The following is a 16,962-nucleotide window of genomic DNA, read 5'->3' as shown; positions in this document are numbered from 1 at the left end:
CCAATCTTTTGTGGTATACTGGAACTAAGAAAGTGCCCTAGATTGACCCCTAAGGTAAAACTACTGTTGTGTCTAGGAATAGGGGAGTACCCCTTTAAATAGTTTGTGAGCCCTCCAGTTACACTCACCCTGTTCTGTGATTTAGAAGGCGATGCATGGGAGTGGGAGGGGGGTGGGGTCACGTGCCTGAGGCCACATGCCCACACCCCCTCTCCCCTGATTTTTGCCAGGGTTTGCCCTCCCTGTGCGGCCACTCCTGGAGCTGTGGGGAGAGGCAGCAGCAAACAGCTGGGAGCTGCAGGGAGGGGCTCTGAGAGTAAAGGGGGGGGCATGCGACACACTGTTGGGGAGGCAAACCTTCAAATTGTACCCCCCACTCTCAGCAGGTACTTGCAGGTGCCAGGCACGTTATGTATAGTCAGTAAAACTGGTTACTGGGTCTCGCTGCATCTGTGCAGTTCCTTCCTAGTCTGTGTATTGTAGAACGAGCAAAGAGCAAGATCTACTGCAGACATTTGTCCTGCAACAAACCCTTTCATGGAGCACCTAGCCTTGCACTCACAAACGAGTTAGCTACCTCAAGTTAACTAGCAATCAATTAACTCCAGTTAAAAAGAGAAGCAAAACCTTTCTTAGGTCAGATTCACATAGAGGAGCTGGGTTAGGCACATTAAACAAGTACAGTAGAACCTCACAGATCCGAACCCCAGAGTTACAAACTGACCGGTCAACCGGAAGCAACCGGTCAGGCAGCAGAAGAGATAAAAAAAAAAACCCACCATACTGGGCCTGGATTGCATCTTAAAGGTGTAGGCCCATTCGGGTGGGCTGTCCCCACTCCACCCTCACCTCCACTCACAGGGCAGCCACTTACAGCAAGATCCAGGGGCTGCCCCAGGCCAAGTCAGCGAGAGACAGCAGTGCTGGAGTCCGCATAACTTTCACCCACTGCCACAGGAGGGCAAGCTAGTTTTTTTCCCCCTCTCGCTCACACACCCTGCCCCGAGGGGGACAAGCTTGCAAACTCATGTCAGGGCTGACTAGGTTGATCAGCTGCTGTGAATCCTGGCCTGGCTTACAAGCTGCTGGATCTGGAGCCTGAACTGCACGTTGTTCAGAGTTACGAACATTTCAGAGTTACGGACAACCTCCATTCCTGAGGCGTCCATAACTTGGGGGTTTCTACCGTCACTGGATTTTCAAGAGTGCTCAGTGCTAGAGTAGACACGTAAGTGAAATAGCCAGGTTTCCATGGTTGCTCAGTACCCAGCAAATCCCACAGAGATCAGCGACAGCTGCTGAGGTTGTAGGGCTCGATCCTCAAACAAGTGTAGGGAAGAAAATAAAGTGATGAGCAAGGAGTGGTTTGACTATCTTGGCCATATTTTCCTGGAGGTCTTTGAGTTTAAAGAGGACACAGGCCCATTTACAATCAGTCATCCTCCCCAGACAGAGGCCAACCACTAACTGATTTTTGTTGCAGTGATGGGATCCTAATCCATGGCTTAGGCCAACAAAAACCAGACATGCTCATTTACCCTTCCCTGAATTTGTGTATAGAGGGCCTGATCCAAAGCCTGCTAACGTGAATGAGAACCTTTCCATTGACTTCAGCTCATGCTCATAGTGAACAAGTTTCTTTTAGCACAGAGCATGCTTTGCAGTTTGGCTAAAGGGGACTTTGTTGAATTGCACACACACACCAGCAAATCTGTGCACATTTTAAAAAAAATCCGAACTGCCATATGCAATTTGTCATTTGAAAAAAATTATTGAAACACAAAATGACACAGCTGCAGTGTTTAATTTCAAAAGAAAATATGTGCACCTGTAGTCTACTTTTGCAACAGCAGTGAGCCACTATTAGCATGAAATACATATTTATGCTTGTTGTACATATTCTTGGTCCCCCCCCTTGTAAAACTTTGCTTGCTGATAGTACACAATTCTTGCGTAACTTTGCCAGAGAGAGTGGGGATTGCTAACTCTCACCAGGGAACACTAGCTCATGAAAGTAGCCTCACCGGTTTCAATGCAACTACATCCATGAAAAATTGTACAGCCTTAATTCATGTTGAGCAATCTGGCATCAAAGTAGGTACAGGTGTGTTTTTAGATGCATTCTTCAGGGTACTATTTTTTAACATTTTGGTCAAGATAGTCAAAAAATAGGAGCCTACTGATAAATGAACAGAGATGCCTATTTGAAGGGTCTGTCTTCACTGCAGGGTGAACTCAGGCTATTACCTGGGTGTTGCCCCAACCCTCTTCCCATCCACACACCAACCCTCTCATCACAATGTGGTGGTGTGGCTAGCTGGGGATGGGGTTAGAGCATGGGTTGTGCTTTCACTTGGGGTAGAATCTACCCACTTTGCAGTGAGGATGCAGGCTAAATCATTTGAACGCTGATAGTCCTCCAATACCTTCCCACAATTCCCCCCCCAATGCCCAGAGGGACAGACAAGTTCTCCCCCCCATTCACTAAGAAGGAATCAGAGTGGCTCAGCTTACTGGAGGACAAAGAATCATGTGATATGCTCCCAGAAGTCCTTGCAACACCAATGGAGGTTTTATAGCACCAGTGAGGACACAGTAACTTGGGTAGGACTTCGCAGTGTGGCTGTTCCCAGACGGCTCAGGCCAACCTCAGTGCTCAGACTGAGGTGCTGAACTCCTGGGCTAACTCTGCAGTGAAGTCATATCCACAGTGGGTGGTAACATTCATCCTACGAAGGCACATGGCTGGGGCAGTCTAGCCCTTGTAATTCATAAGCACAAACTTTTCCCATTCCAGGTGCTATCAGATGTTCTTGTGATTAACATAAATGCAATGAAAAGCTGATCCCAGCTGATGAAGATCGGTAGTCCAGTTGGAATAATAAATTTGTTTTTGCTAGGAGAGATGGGGAGGTCAATAGTATTCCATAATTTTTGTGATTATACTTTCGGTGACCAGAATTAATACTTACTTTTAATTCCTGATGGGGCTCTAATCCTGTTTCTGCCACCACTCTGCTGTGAGGCTTAGGGCAGCTCTCTTACACCAAGATTTTCAGAAGTCTAGTCCATTTTGGGGGATTTGCATGAGATGCCTTAAAGGAGCCGGATTTTCAGAAGGTGGTGAATTACCACCCTCTGAAAAGCAAGGTTGTTGAAGAGATCTCAAAATTGGACATCCACATATGGAGGCAGCCAAAAGTCACTAGTTAGTTCTGAAAATCCTGTCCCTCAACTTTGAGGCTCAGTTTCCCCATTTGTAACATGGGACTAATGATGCGTGTCCTAGAAATGCAGGGCTGGAAAGGAGAGGTCATCTAGTCTACCCCCATGCACTGAGTCAGACCACATCTATCATCCTTTGTAAAACTGAGCTCTACAGCTGGAAAGAGCTATATGAAAGCATTAATTATTATTGCTGTAACTATTATTACTGTAACAGTACAATGCTGTTTAATTCGGTTTGGGACAGGGGAATACAGGAGAGTGCACCATCAATTCCGGTGAATTGCTTGCAAGGTTATTCGTTTTAATGCTCTTTGTCATGCACAAGCTCCTGTAACTGCTAGCATTTCCAAGGCAAGAAGCTGCCTTTATGGACCAGATTTCAGGCAGCACTGGGGTAAATTACACTGATGTTGGGTTTGTAACAATCCCTCATTTGATACAAAGGTCAGTTAAAGCCCCAACAAGTTCCGAAGGGGGAGAAAGAGGTTAATGTGTTTAGAGTACATTAAAGTTTTAATATTAACTAAAAGAAAGAAAAAACCCAGCTGCTAATGGCAAAAGAACAGTGGAGAAGCATTATTATATTACGGTTAATGCGCATAAAGCAGCTCCTATTGAAAAGGGATGGCAGGTTTACATCCTATTAAATGCATCAAAGCAGCACTTCAATTACAAACCCTTTTATATGCACATTTTAACAAATATGTCTTTGATAATGGAGTGCAGCAGTAGCTTTCTAGATGTTAAACCAGAGCCGCACTATATATCACAAAGGTAGAAAAAAGGAAAAAACACTCGAAGGAGGTAACTGTTGGTGGGGGTCTATTTCAATATTTGCATTTCTTTTGTTGTCCACAAGACTGGAGTTTACTAAGCATTTCAATCTGCACAAGAGACAGGAGTAGAATAGCAAAACCAGTGAAAGTAGCTCTAGGGCTACCAGGTCGTTATCTTTGAGAAGTTATGTCACAGCACATGTATTAATCATAATGATAATAAAACCCCATGGGTATGTTTGGTCAGGATCTTGTTTGTGCAAGATTCTTGTGCAAGTTTCATCCACATCTGAATCCAATCCAAAGGGGGCCCAATATAATTCCCAACTGGACCAAGCAACAGTACAATAGGCTGGATTTCTGGTCCCACTGATTCACAAATGAAACTACCGTTGAGCCACACTGGGTTTCTTGGACCACCGTGAGTAAAGCGCCACTCAGTGTGAGAAAGTGACAAAATCTCATCTACAGGGAACAGCAGCAGGCTGGCCCCTCAATCCACAATACTCAAAGTAAAATCTAGACTTAAGATAGGCCCAAGATGCAACATTTCAATGAAGACTGATCTATCCCAAAATTCATGACGTTTAAGCTGACTCAACTCTGGATCCAAAGGAGAGAGCAAGAGAGCTCAGAAGCAAAAAGTTGCCTCCAGGTTCAGATTGGGAAGGGGGGGGACACACAAAGTTCATAGATTTTTAAGGCCAGAGTGGACCATTATGACCATCTACTCTAACCTCTTGTAGAGCACAAGAATTTCACTCAGGGACTCCTGCAGTGAGCCCAGTAACTGGTGAGTAATTTTGAGAGACAGACACACAGTGTCTTAATTTAAAGTTTTTAAGTGATGGCAAAAATCACTACATCCCTTGGATGTTATTCCAGTGGTCAGTTACTCGCTGTTAAATGTGTGCCTTATTTCTAATTTTTACTTGTCTAACTTTGCCATTGAAGTTTGGAGCCAGAATTTTCATTCAGGAAAACAGAGGGAGTTTGCCTGGGAGTTCACCTAGGGGGGAATTCCCACAGAGTTTGTATCTTTCAGGCTTCTGTGAGCAGTGAAAGCATCATCTGGAGAGGCTCTCAGAAGACAGACATTATGGACAGTGAGCAGTGAGCTGTGACCTGCACAGGATGTGCCATGTTAGTCTTTCTCCCAGAGGGCAGAAGCAACTTCGTCTGTATGAAGTGCAAGCTGGTCTCCATAGTGGAAGAGAAGGTTAAAGGACTAAAGACCCAAGTATCAAGCCTGCCTTGCACCAGAGAAAAGAAAGACTTTCTGGATTGAAGTCAGCGTTTGGTACTGCAGGCACAGCATGCTGAAGAATCAGAGAGGGCAGTGCAGAACAGGGAAGAAGAGAAGGAGAACCATGTACCTCCAATGCAGACAGAGATAAGAAACTGTTTTCAGGCTCTCTGCACAGGTACTATGTTGGAGAATAGTTTGGAAGAGTTATCTGAGGGAAGGGATCAGAGAGATCCCATCTACTGGAAGGGACAGGGATGGGAGTTTCACGACCACCACTCCCAAGAGTGGGAGATAAGAGGGAGTCCCCTACCACCACCACCTAAGAAGGACTGTCATCCATCTGCCATCCAGACCGGGAAACTCAAGAAGTGTGCTGCTTGCCTGGAGCTAGAATTCAGGATGTGACAGAGTGTCTGCTGAGATTGATCAAGCCCTCGGATCGCTACCCCTTCCTACTTCTCCATGTGGGCATCAATGATACTGCCAGGAATCACGTTGAGCGGGTCACTGCAGACTACATGGCTCTGGGAAGAAGGATAAAGGAGTTTGAGGTGCAAGTTGTGTTCTCATCCATCCTCCCTGTTGAAGGAAAAAGGCCCAGGTAGGGACCGTTGAATGGTGGAGGTGAATGTGTGGTTACGCAGGTGGTATCAGAGAGGGCTTTAGATTCTTTGACCATGGGATGATGTTCCAGGAAGAAGGATTGCTAGGAAGAAATGGGATCAGGATCCACCCACCAAAGAGAGGGAAGCGCATCTTTGCGGTCAGACTTGCTAACCTAGTGAGGAGGGCTTTAAATTAGGTTTGCTGGGGGATGGAGACCTAAGCCCTGAGGTAAGTGGGGAAGTGGGATACTGGGAGGAAACGAGGAGGATGGAACAGGGGAGGCCTCCTGATTCATACTGAGAAAGTAGGGCAATTGGCTAGTTCTCTTATCTTGGGTGCCTGTACACAAATGCAAGCGTCTGGGGAACAAACAGGAAGAATTGGAGGTCCTGGCACAGTCAAGGAACTAGGATGTGATTGGAACAGAGACTTGGTGGGGTAACTCACATGACTGGAGTACTGTCATGGACAGGTATACGCTGTTCAGGATGGACAGGCAGGGGAGAAAATGTCAGAGCGGTATGATTGATCAGAGCTCCAGTACGAAACTGGAGAAAAGCCTGTTGAGTCTTTGGGTTAAAGTTTAGAGGTGAGAGCAACATGGGTGATGTCGTGGTGGGCATATAGTATAGACCACCAGACCAGGAGGATGAGATAGAGGAGGCTTTCTTCAGACAAAGAACAGAAGTTTCCAGATCACAGGCCCTGGTTCTCATGGCGGGGGGACTTCTGACATCTGCTGGGAGAGCAATACAGCAGTGCACAGACAATCCAGGAAGTTTTTGGAGAGTGTTGGAGACAACTTCCTGGTGCAAGTGCTGGAGGAACCAACTAGGGGCCATTCTAGGGGCTCAAAAACAGGGAAGAATTGGTAGGGGGAAGTACAAGTGGGTGGCAACCTGGGCAGCAGTGACCATGAGATGGTCGAGTTCAGGATCCTGACACGGGGAAGAAAGGAGAGCAGCAGAATCAGACCCTGGACTTCAGAAAAGCAGACTGACTCCCTCAGGGAACTGATGGCCAGGATCCCCTGGGAGTCTAATATGAGGGGGAAAGGAGTCCAGGAGAGCTGGCTGTATTTTAAAAGAAGCCTTATTGAGGATGCAGGAACAAACTATTCTGATGGTGCAGAAAGGATTGAAAATATGGCAGGCGACCAGCTTGGCTTAACAGAGAAATCCTTGATGAGCTTAAACATGAAAAGGAAGCTTACAAGAAGTGGCAACTTGTTCGGATGACTAGGGAGGAGTATAAATATATTGTTCAAGCATGCAGGGGTGTAATCAGGAAGGCCAAAGCACAACTGGAGTTACAGCTAGCAAGGGATGTGAAAGGGAACAAGAAGGGTTTCTACAGGTATGATAGCAACAAAAAGGTGAGCAGGGAAAGTGTGGGACCCTTACTGAATGGGGGAGGCAACCTTGTGTCAGATGTGGAAAAAGTTATATTGAATGCTTTTTTTGCACCATGGTCTTCACAGACAAGGTCAGCTCCCAGATTGCTTCAGTGGGTAGCACAATATGGGAAGGAGGAGAGCAGCCCACAGTGGTGAAAGAGCAGGTTAAGGACTATTTAGAGAAGTTGGACATGAACAAGTTCATGGGGCTGGATCGAATGCATCTGAGGGTGCTGAGGGAGTTGGCTGGTGTGATTGCAGAGCCAGTGGCCATTATCTTTGAAAACTCGTGGTGATTGGGGAGGTCCTGGATGATTGGAAAAAGACAAATACAGAGCTGATCTTTTAAAAAAAAGGGAGGAAGGAGAATCAGGGGAACTACAGACCGGCCAGCCTCACCTCAGTCCCTGGAAAAAAAATCATGGAGCAGGTCCTCAAGGAATCCATTCTGAAGCACTTGGAGGAGAGGAAGCTGATCAGGAACAGTCAACATGGATTCACCAAGGGAAAGTCATGCCTGACCAACCTGATTGACTATGATGAGAAAACTGGCTCTGTGGATATGGGAAAAGTGGTGGATGTGATATCTTGACTTTAGTAAAGCTTTTGATACGGTCTCCCACAGTATTCTTGCCAGCAAGTTAAAGTATGGATTGGATGAATGGACTATGAGGTGGATAGAAAGCAGGCTAGATTGTCAGGCTCAATGGGTAACGATCAACGGCTTGATGTCTAGTTGGCAGCTGGTATCAAGTGGAGTGCCCCAGCGTTTGGTCCTGGGGCTGGTTTTGTTCAACATCTTCATTAACGATCTGGATGAAGGGATGGATTGCACCCTCAGCAAGTTCACAGATGACACTAAGCTAGGTGGGGGGGCGGGGGGGGGTGAAGAGTTAGATATACTGAAGGGTAGGGATAGGGTCCAGAGTGACCTAGACAAATTGGAGGATTGTGCTAAAAGAAATCTCAAGTGCAGAGTCCTGCACTTAGGATGGAAGAATCCAATGGACTGCTACAGGCTGGGTACCGACTGGCTAAGCAGCAGTTCTGCAGAAAAGAACCTGGGGATTACAGTGGATGAGAAGCTGGATACGAGTCAGTGTGTCCTTCTTGCCAAGAAGGCTAACGGCATACTGGGCTGCATTAGTAGGAGCATTGCCAGCAGATCAAGGGAAGTGATTATTCCCCTCTATTTGGCACTGGTGAGGCCATGTCTGGAGTATTGTGTCCAGTTTGGGGCCCCCCCCACAGATGTCAAGGATGTGGACAAATTGGAGAGAGTCCAGCGGAGGGCAACAGAAATGAGGAGAGGCTGAGGGAACAGGGCTTATTTAGTCTGCAGAAGAGAACAGTGATTTGATAGCAGCCTTCACCTACCTGAAGGGGGTTCCAAAGAAGATGGAGCTCGGCTGTTCCCAGTGGTGGCAGAGGACAGAACAATGGTCTCAAGTTGTAATGGGGGGAGGGTTTAGGTTGGATATTAGGAAACATTATTTCACTGGGAGGGTGGTGAAGCACTGGAATGTGTTACCTAGGGAGGTGGTGGAATCTTCATCCTTAGAGGTGCTTAGGGTTGGGCTTGGCAAAGCCCTGGCTGGGATGATTTAGTTGGTGTTGCTCCTGCTTTGAGCAGAGGGTTGAACTAGGTGACCTCCTGAGGTCTCTTCCAACCCTAATCTTCTATGAGGTTCATCTCTAGCCTAACCATTGTGCAAAACTTAGCATGGATTCTACCTCAGTGTGGATTGGAGTCCAAACATGAATTATTTCAGGTAGCAGGATGCGGCAAGCCAAATTCCATTTATAAGGATCAGATTTTATTGACATCTGGTATGTGAAGGAGCCTATTACTGCGGTAGTAAATGAACAGCTATTAGCTTTTTGCTGGTTCAAGACCAATTAACTGAATAGAAATCATAAATCAAAAATAAAATTGTGAAAAAAAATTACCGATTAATAAATTCTGCTCAGCCTTCGTTCCCCTGGTGACTTGGTCCTGCAAGCTGTAGCTATTTAGTGAAATTAAATTCATACCCAGTGCACCTTTGCAGCCAAGGAAGCACAAGCTCGGATGGCCATGCTATACAAGATGGACACCCTTCTCATTTAGTCTTCACAAAAAGCATGGCTTGAAGGACATCACGTCCATTCCCCAATGGGCCAGATCCTCAGCTGGTCTAAACGGATGTAAATGGAACAATTCCAGTGGACCAGATCCTGAACTGGCATAAATAGATACAAGCTCAAATGAAGCTTATGGATGTCCACTGCTTTGCACCAACTAAGGCTAGGCCTAATATGTCTAGGCACCCAGCCCTTCTCTTCCACATTCTAATCAACCACCACAATCGCAGCTGATGAACTTGGCATAAAGAGAGTTCCCTGGGCTGGAGACTGCAGCAGTGCCGTCAGCAGCTCTTCGTGGTGTGAAGGGACTGTTCCTAGGGCCAGGCTTATTTGTGCTGATTCCCCCCCCACACACACACACATTCTTTTCCAGCTGCCTTTACTAGCACAGTGGGACTAAATACAAATCACTGTGGTGATTAGCTGCAAATAATTGCTTTGGCAACAAATTCGGTGTCCCAAGCAAACAAAGCGCTGTTGCTCACGGAGCTGCGGACAGCATGGTCCTGTGCCTCACAGCTGTCCTCTGGAGCAGGGGCTCTCAACCGCTCTTTCTGAGGCCCTCCCAACATGCTATAAAAACTCCACAGCCCACCTGTGTTTCTGCAGATAAAAGCTAGGGCTGGCCTTAGGGGGTAGTGAGCAGGGCAATTGCCTGAGGCCCCATGCTACTGGGGCCCCACGCAAAGCTATATTTCTTAGGCTTCAGCCCTGAGTGGTGGGGCTCATAGCCCCAGGCTTCAACCCCATGCACTTGGGCTTTGGGTTTCTGCCCTGGGCCCCAGTGAGTCTAATGCTGGCCCTGCTTGGCTGACCCCCTGAAACCTGCTTGCGGTGCCCCCCGCACCCAGGGGCCCCCAGACCCCTGGTTGAGAACCGCTGCTCTGGAGCAATGAGTGTTTAAAGCAAACAGAAGGAGATGAACTAGATGAACTGTGGCAGGAGGCAGAGGTCCTGCTACTGGTGGTAATGGGGTATATTACCTTTCCCCATAGTTCTGCAGACTACCATAGGGCTATTTACCAAATAAGGTACTACTTGGTGTAAGTATGGCAGAAACAGGCCCAATAATTAAAGAGAGCTGTCCACTAACTATCTAGTCACCATATGATTCTCAACCAGTCCCCTCTCCCCGAGGCCGGTTTCTCCAAAGGTCTGAACAAAAAGAATCTGAAGAGTGACAACTCAAGGGAAGTACAAATGCCAGAGATGAGAAGCCCTTGTGTAAAATGCTTTGCCACCTTCTGAACTGAGGAGCCACTTGCTCAAAGACCATTGCTTATTGCATCTGGGGTAGTCTCACTTGGTAGTTCAGAAGAAGTGGAGATAACGGTACCATCACTGAAACCACCCTATAAGAATATCATTACAATTGGGGTGTTAGTAGATAGCAGTATATGGGTGAGATCCTGGCTCCACAGAAGACAATGGCAAATCTCCCATAGACTTTGAGGGGGCCAGGATTTCAGCCTCCATGTTGAGACGGATTTAGCAGGAGTGTCAATGAGGCACTAATCTATAGGCTTCCTCATGACGCTGGGTTTGTTAGGAAAATTTGGACAAACTGGCATAGGCCCAATTATAGCAAAGCACTTCAGACCGTGCTTAATGGAAGTCAGTGGGGCTTAAGCACATGTTCTTGTGCTTTGCTGAATTGGGGCCGTAATCATTATGGAATGAGACTGTCTTTCTCCAGCATTTCCAATGTTGTAGAGTTATGGGAACATATTACAGTTTATAAGCCACCTGATGCAAATGGAACTGGACTATGAAATGATTGAGCAAATTAAAAGGAAGGAGGTGCTTTAAAAGTCCAGAGATAGTACTAGGAGATTTTTAAATTAATGCTGCACAGGACTGGAACATTTAAAGAAAAGGAAATTAGGCTAAAGAGGCGTTTCTGATCTGGTACACAGTTGTTTTTAACTGAGCTTTTACAGAGACAGAAGGCAGCCGGAGACTTGGAATCAAATACAGAGGAGATGTTAGAATGAGACAATGAAATGCAGCTAAGATGAAAATGTGGCAGTAACTAGAACTGGTTGGGAATTTTTCTTCCAAAGACTTTGATAAATGTGATTTGTCTACACCAAAACATTTTGTGGCCGAGGGTTGGGTTTGACTGATTTCTTGACTCGAAAATAATCTTGAAAACGGTTTTGACATTGAAACTTAATGTTTGTCAAAATGAAACTTTCTAGTTTGAAACAATTGTTTAGAAATTTAAGCAATCATTTTGAAAAAAAGATTACTTTAGAAATCAAAACCAAATGTTTAGAAATGATCAAACACAAAATTTAACTGACCAGAACTTTTTTTTCCCCCTTCTTAGAGTTTTGGTTCATCAAAATTTGAGTTTGGGATTTTTCCTTCCCAGTTTGAGACAGGAACATTTTTCTGTAGATTGAAATTTTTCCTGGCCAGGGTCAGAAAGGCTGTATGGTTCAATGGGTAGGACACTGACCTAGGAGTCAGACTTATGGGTTCTATTCCTGGTTCTGCTGCTGACCCACTGAGTGACTTTGGACAAATTCATGTCCTCTGTGCCTCAGTTTCCTCCTTTTTATTTCTTGCCTATTTAGAACGCATGGGTACCAGGAGGATGGATCACTTGATTGCCTGTTCTGTTCATACCCTCTGGGGCACCTGGCATTGGCCATTGTCAGAAGACAGGATACTGGGCTAGATGGATGTCTGGTCTGACCCAGGATGGCCATTCTTATGTGCTTTTTTGGCAGATTCTGCATCTTATTACTTGTTTTTGCAGCTCCAAGCACAATGGATCTCAGCTGCTAGGTGCTACTGTAATGCACAGAAAAATAGGATAAATTAAGTGAGGTAAGATGCAAGGGGAAATACATCAGGAAAGTGTGCCAGATGTTTAAGGACAAACATATTATACTCATGAGTTAGGAAAGGGTAGAGAGGTTTAACTCTTTGTTTAAAGACCAATATCATTAAGGGAAATATCTAAACAATCTGGTAAGAGAAACAATGGGGTTAGTATTTACTTCAGGAGTGTTGTGAAGATTAGGAAATATTTGTAAAGTGCGCTGAAGATAGAAATGCATGTAACACGGGTATTAGATGAGGAAACCGCAAGCACTTGCATCAGAACTTCACTACTGGAGAGCTAGTGATCTGGGGATAAAATAAGAACGTTCTCACTAATCTTCAAGGTCTGAACAGGTTACCAGATGCACCTCAGCTTCTCTCCCAAAAGAGAGAGAAAAGGAAAGAAAAAGCAGCAATGAATAACTAAGGGTCTGGGAATAAACAAATGGAATGAATTGCTCTTGGGGGGAGGGGGGAGAACCTGAGAAATATCATCTGTCTTTCTCTCTGTCTGGCAGAAGATTTACAAAGGATTTTTTTTTTTAATATTCAGTGGTTCAGTTCTTGAGTGAGGCAGGGCATTAACATCATTCTCTCTCATTTTATGACACTTCTCAAAGTTGAATCATTCACAGCAGATGGCTCCATGAATAGTGGATATTTCCATAAATAATGACAGATTTCCCTCCACTCTACATACCCGGGTCTTTTGTGCACTAGCTGGTGATGTACATTCAAATTCTGGTCAGCCAGTAAGCCCATCTAGCACCATTGTCATTTCCATAAGCAGGCACACATATTGTTAAAACAACAAACTCACCATCCTGTCTGGCACAAATACTTTTGAATCAAACAATGCTGAGATAAAGGCAGAATCTAGGAGGCATTTAATGGCATCTAATACATGGATTGTGAAGCAATCCACAACCAGTGCAAACAAATACACATAATGTGGCCCTGTTACACGACATTGGGGATTCAACTGAGAAACCACTGGAGTTTAGTGGGGAAGGCGAGTCTGCCGAAATGCTGAGGCCAAACCCCTCTGGCGATGACGATAGTTGTGGCAAGGGAGGTTGAAGAATAATGTGGCCATGGGAACACCTCCGTAAGACCTAGAGGTAGAGGTGGAAAGGGGAAGTAGCAGAGGTCAGAAGGGAATGGAAAACGGTTAAAGAGTGATGCAGAGGGAGCGTGATGGGCCTATAAGCCAAGGGTGGTTAAATGTAAACCATCCTCTGCAACATGCTGTTTAACCTTAGGAGGAAGGGTGGTTGTTGATTAAGGCGCTGCACTTGGAAACCAGCAACTGGGAGTTGAACTTGTTGCCATAAGGAATTGAGGCACAGATACTAAGACCACCATGACTTCCTTACCTGCTAGAAGTGTCCTGAGGTACCCAGGGCACTATGGTGATCCAGGCTGTATCACTGCCTAGCGGAATAAAACATGGAAAGGAATGTAGGAGTCTGTGCAGTGCACAGAGCTGGTGTTGGGTAGCATAAAAACACTTGGAGTATTAAGGCTCTAAATAAACTTTAGGATCTAGCAAATACACAAACTCTCTTGCATGGTTTATGCAATCTGAATCCACCACAGAATTGCAGCTCATCGGGATTCCAGAACTCTCAGCAGTTGGTTACTTACTGTGGGTCAGATTCTCAACTGGTGTAGATCAACATAGCTCCATTAAAACCAACGGGCCACATCCCCAGCTGATGTGCTCTCCCTGGTGCAGAATTTCTCTCCAGTGGGGTGTGGTAGTCAGTGATACAGGATATTCATATCTTATAGAGATGAAAGAAGGTGGCTGTTTGCTCAGGACATTAATAGCGAAATATTAAAAAAATCCTTACAAGAGCAATAATTTATGGTTAACTTATTGCTTCAAGTGTTCATAATCTGCCATCAATATACATTTCTATCAAATGACCATGTAAATAATTAATAGACCTAATTTTGTCAGTGATGTTAGGGCAGGTTTCACTGTAGAAGGTTAATGCTATTATTTAAATTCTTTATTTATGCGATTAGCTGCCCTAATCAGGCCTGTTTTAATGGAGGTCTTGGATTTGGGAATGCTAGGACTGACTTGGATAGCACCATCCTGGCATTTTTTCAAAAATTGAATCTTGGTGTTTCAGTACTATAGCCTTGGATGCAGACCCTCCATTGGGCCAGGAGCCCAATGGGATTCTGACAGAATGGAGCACAATGAAGGATCAGGTTCTTGGTCAGAAACACACAAGAATTGATTACCCAGCCCTGCTAGTCTGACCCTCACTAGATGATCTATAGTAACCAATGCAACAAAATGGAAACATAGGGATTGCCAGACTGAATCAAACATGGTCCATTTGGTTCACTGTCCTTTATGACAGTGGCTGGCATCAGGTGCTTCAGAGGAAGGTGTAAGAAACCCTGCAGTGGGATAAGCTTTCCCCCACTTAGGGCTCATGTGGATCACTAGTAGTTAGAGATGGGTTTAAGGCAAGCATGGCAGGCTTATGTTTCTCTTGTTTGGAGGGAGGAGGGGAATAATTGGCCAAAGGTGCCAGATTTCCCTTCTGAAATCTGAGGTTCTCTGTCTACCTACAGAAGAGCTACAATCCCTGGTACAAAGCAAAGACAGGGTAAGCTTCGCCACTTTGCTTAACAACGTACCTCAACCTTGTTCTGTCAAGGCTGCCTCTAGGTTAACAGGGCAGCTGTCCATATGCCCTAAGGATCACATTCTGATCTTCTTACTCACAGCAATGTCTGATGCTAGGAGCTATCCCACCGAGTTCTATCCTTCAATGACTTGAGTGGGGACTACTCACTGTACGTGAGAGGATCAAAATCTCACCCGTTAGTTTTGGAGTCTCTACTAAAACTATCAATTGTGTTGGCCAGGCCAGATTTGCACAGCTGGGGCCATAGATTCAAAGGAAATCAGCTCCCATGTAGGTGGCAAAATGGGAGGACCAGATTTCCCAAAGTGCTCAGCCCCTCAGTAGGGCCTAACCTTCTCAAGTCGTCCATACTTTATTGATGTGCCCAGCAACCCAGTGGGAACAAACGAGAACACCAAACTCATTTTAAAAAGACCATGCCGTGGTCTTTAGAAAGCATAAGCTTTTGGCCATTGGTCTGTATTTGACTAAATGGCCAACGGATGAAAGCAGCTTGTATCGCTATACCCTGGTGGGCCAGATCTTCAAACAAACTGCACACACAGAAGCTGATTGACAAATCCGTGCACATCCTTTGGGTACCTAAGGCTCAGACCCTCTAAAAATATATTTAGGTGCCTAACTCCCATTAAAATTGAAATCAATGGGAGCTAGGTGCCTACACACCTTTGAGGATCTGGGCTGAAGCTTCTACCAAGCGAGAAGGGCAGTAGGACAAAAAGGACATCAGGATAATTTTCTTTGGTCCTTGTGGAAAGAGGGGTGCTCTTTGCTACAGACCTATAGGACTAGAAATACCTTCTCATCTCTCCCCCATGCTATTTTTATTAGTACTACTATAGAATCTAGCTTCCCCAGCACATTGCCATTGGCTCCTGTTCGGTTCACGGAATATCAGGGTTGGAAGGGACCTCAGGAGGTCATCTAGTCCAACCCCCTGCTCAAAGCAGGGCCAATCTCCAATTTTTGCCCCATATCCCTAAATGGCCCCCTCAAGGATTCAACTCACAACACTGGGTTTAGCAGGCCAAAGCTCAAACCACTGAGCTATCCCTCATCCAAACAAGAAAAACCATAAGCCTGCCATGCTTGGCTTAAACCCATCTCTAACTACTAGAGATCAGCATGAGCCCTAAGTGGGGGAAAGATTATCCCACTGCAGGATTTCTTACACCTTCCTCTGAAGCACCTGTGTTCATTATCCTAAACACAGAAAGAGATGAAAGAATTGTTTCCCTTTTGAGATTCAAAGCCTGAAATAAACTGTATCCTCAGTTACCCAGTAGCACACTGGCCAGGAATGAGAAAGTTGCCATGCGGATATATACAGTGGTGAATTGGATTTGCCATGTGTGGGGATGTTACAGGAAACCTTTCATTACATTTACGACTGGAGCACTCTGCAGTCTCCTATTTGTTCTGGGATATTCTTCTGCTTGGTGGCAAGCCAACAGCTCCTGTATAGGAATTCATTTGGCCAAGAGTCAGCTCAGGTAGGACCTCAGGAAAGCTAAGGGTGAAAAGTAGACAAATGCTCAATTAAAATTTCCATTGCTAAGACCCGGAATAATTCTTTCCATTCTCACAGTTCCACACTTGGGCAACTCCATGCCACTAAGGAAATATCCAGAGCAGGACATTAATGTTCATGAAGACCCTATCACAGCAACTTTGTCTGCTTCCGTGTGCATGCCAAGGCATGCACACAACTGGAATAGAGATGTCCCATTCTCACAAACACTTATGCACAAAGCATGAAGTTAAGCGCGCGCAGTTTTAGGGCCAGAAAGGACCATCCTCCTCCTCCAGTCTGACCTCCTGCACAACACAGGCCATAGAATGTCTCCTAGTAATTCCTGCATCAAGATTCAACCATAGCATCTGACAGAGTTTAGAAAAACATTCAGTCTTGATTCAATGATTTCAAGGCGTGGCAAATCCACCATAGCACTTCACAAATTGTTAAAAATGTGCAAGTTATTTTCGGCCTGAAGTTATTTTGCTTCAACTTCCTATCAGCTGGATTTTACCTGGTTTTTGTCTGCTAGATGCTCAAAAAGATGAAGAGGT

The sequence above is a fragment of the Eretmochelys imbricata genome, chromosome 4 (genome assembly GCF_965152235.1).
Source record: "Eretmochelys imbricata isolate rEreImb1 chromosome 4, rEreImb1.hap1, whole genome shotgun sequence".
Lineage (NCBI taxonomy): Eukaryota > Metazoa > Chordata > Testudines > Cheloniidae > Eretmochelys > Eretmochelys imbricata.
The sequence above is the reverse complement of the archived record's forward strand: the minus strand, read 5'-3'. Positions refer to the sequence as shown.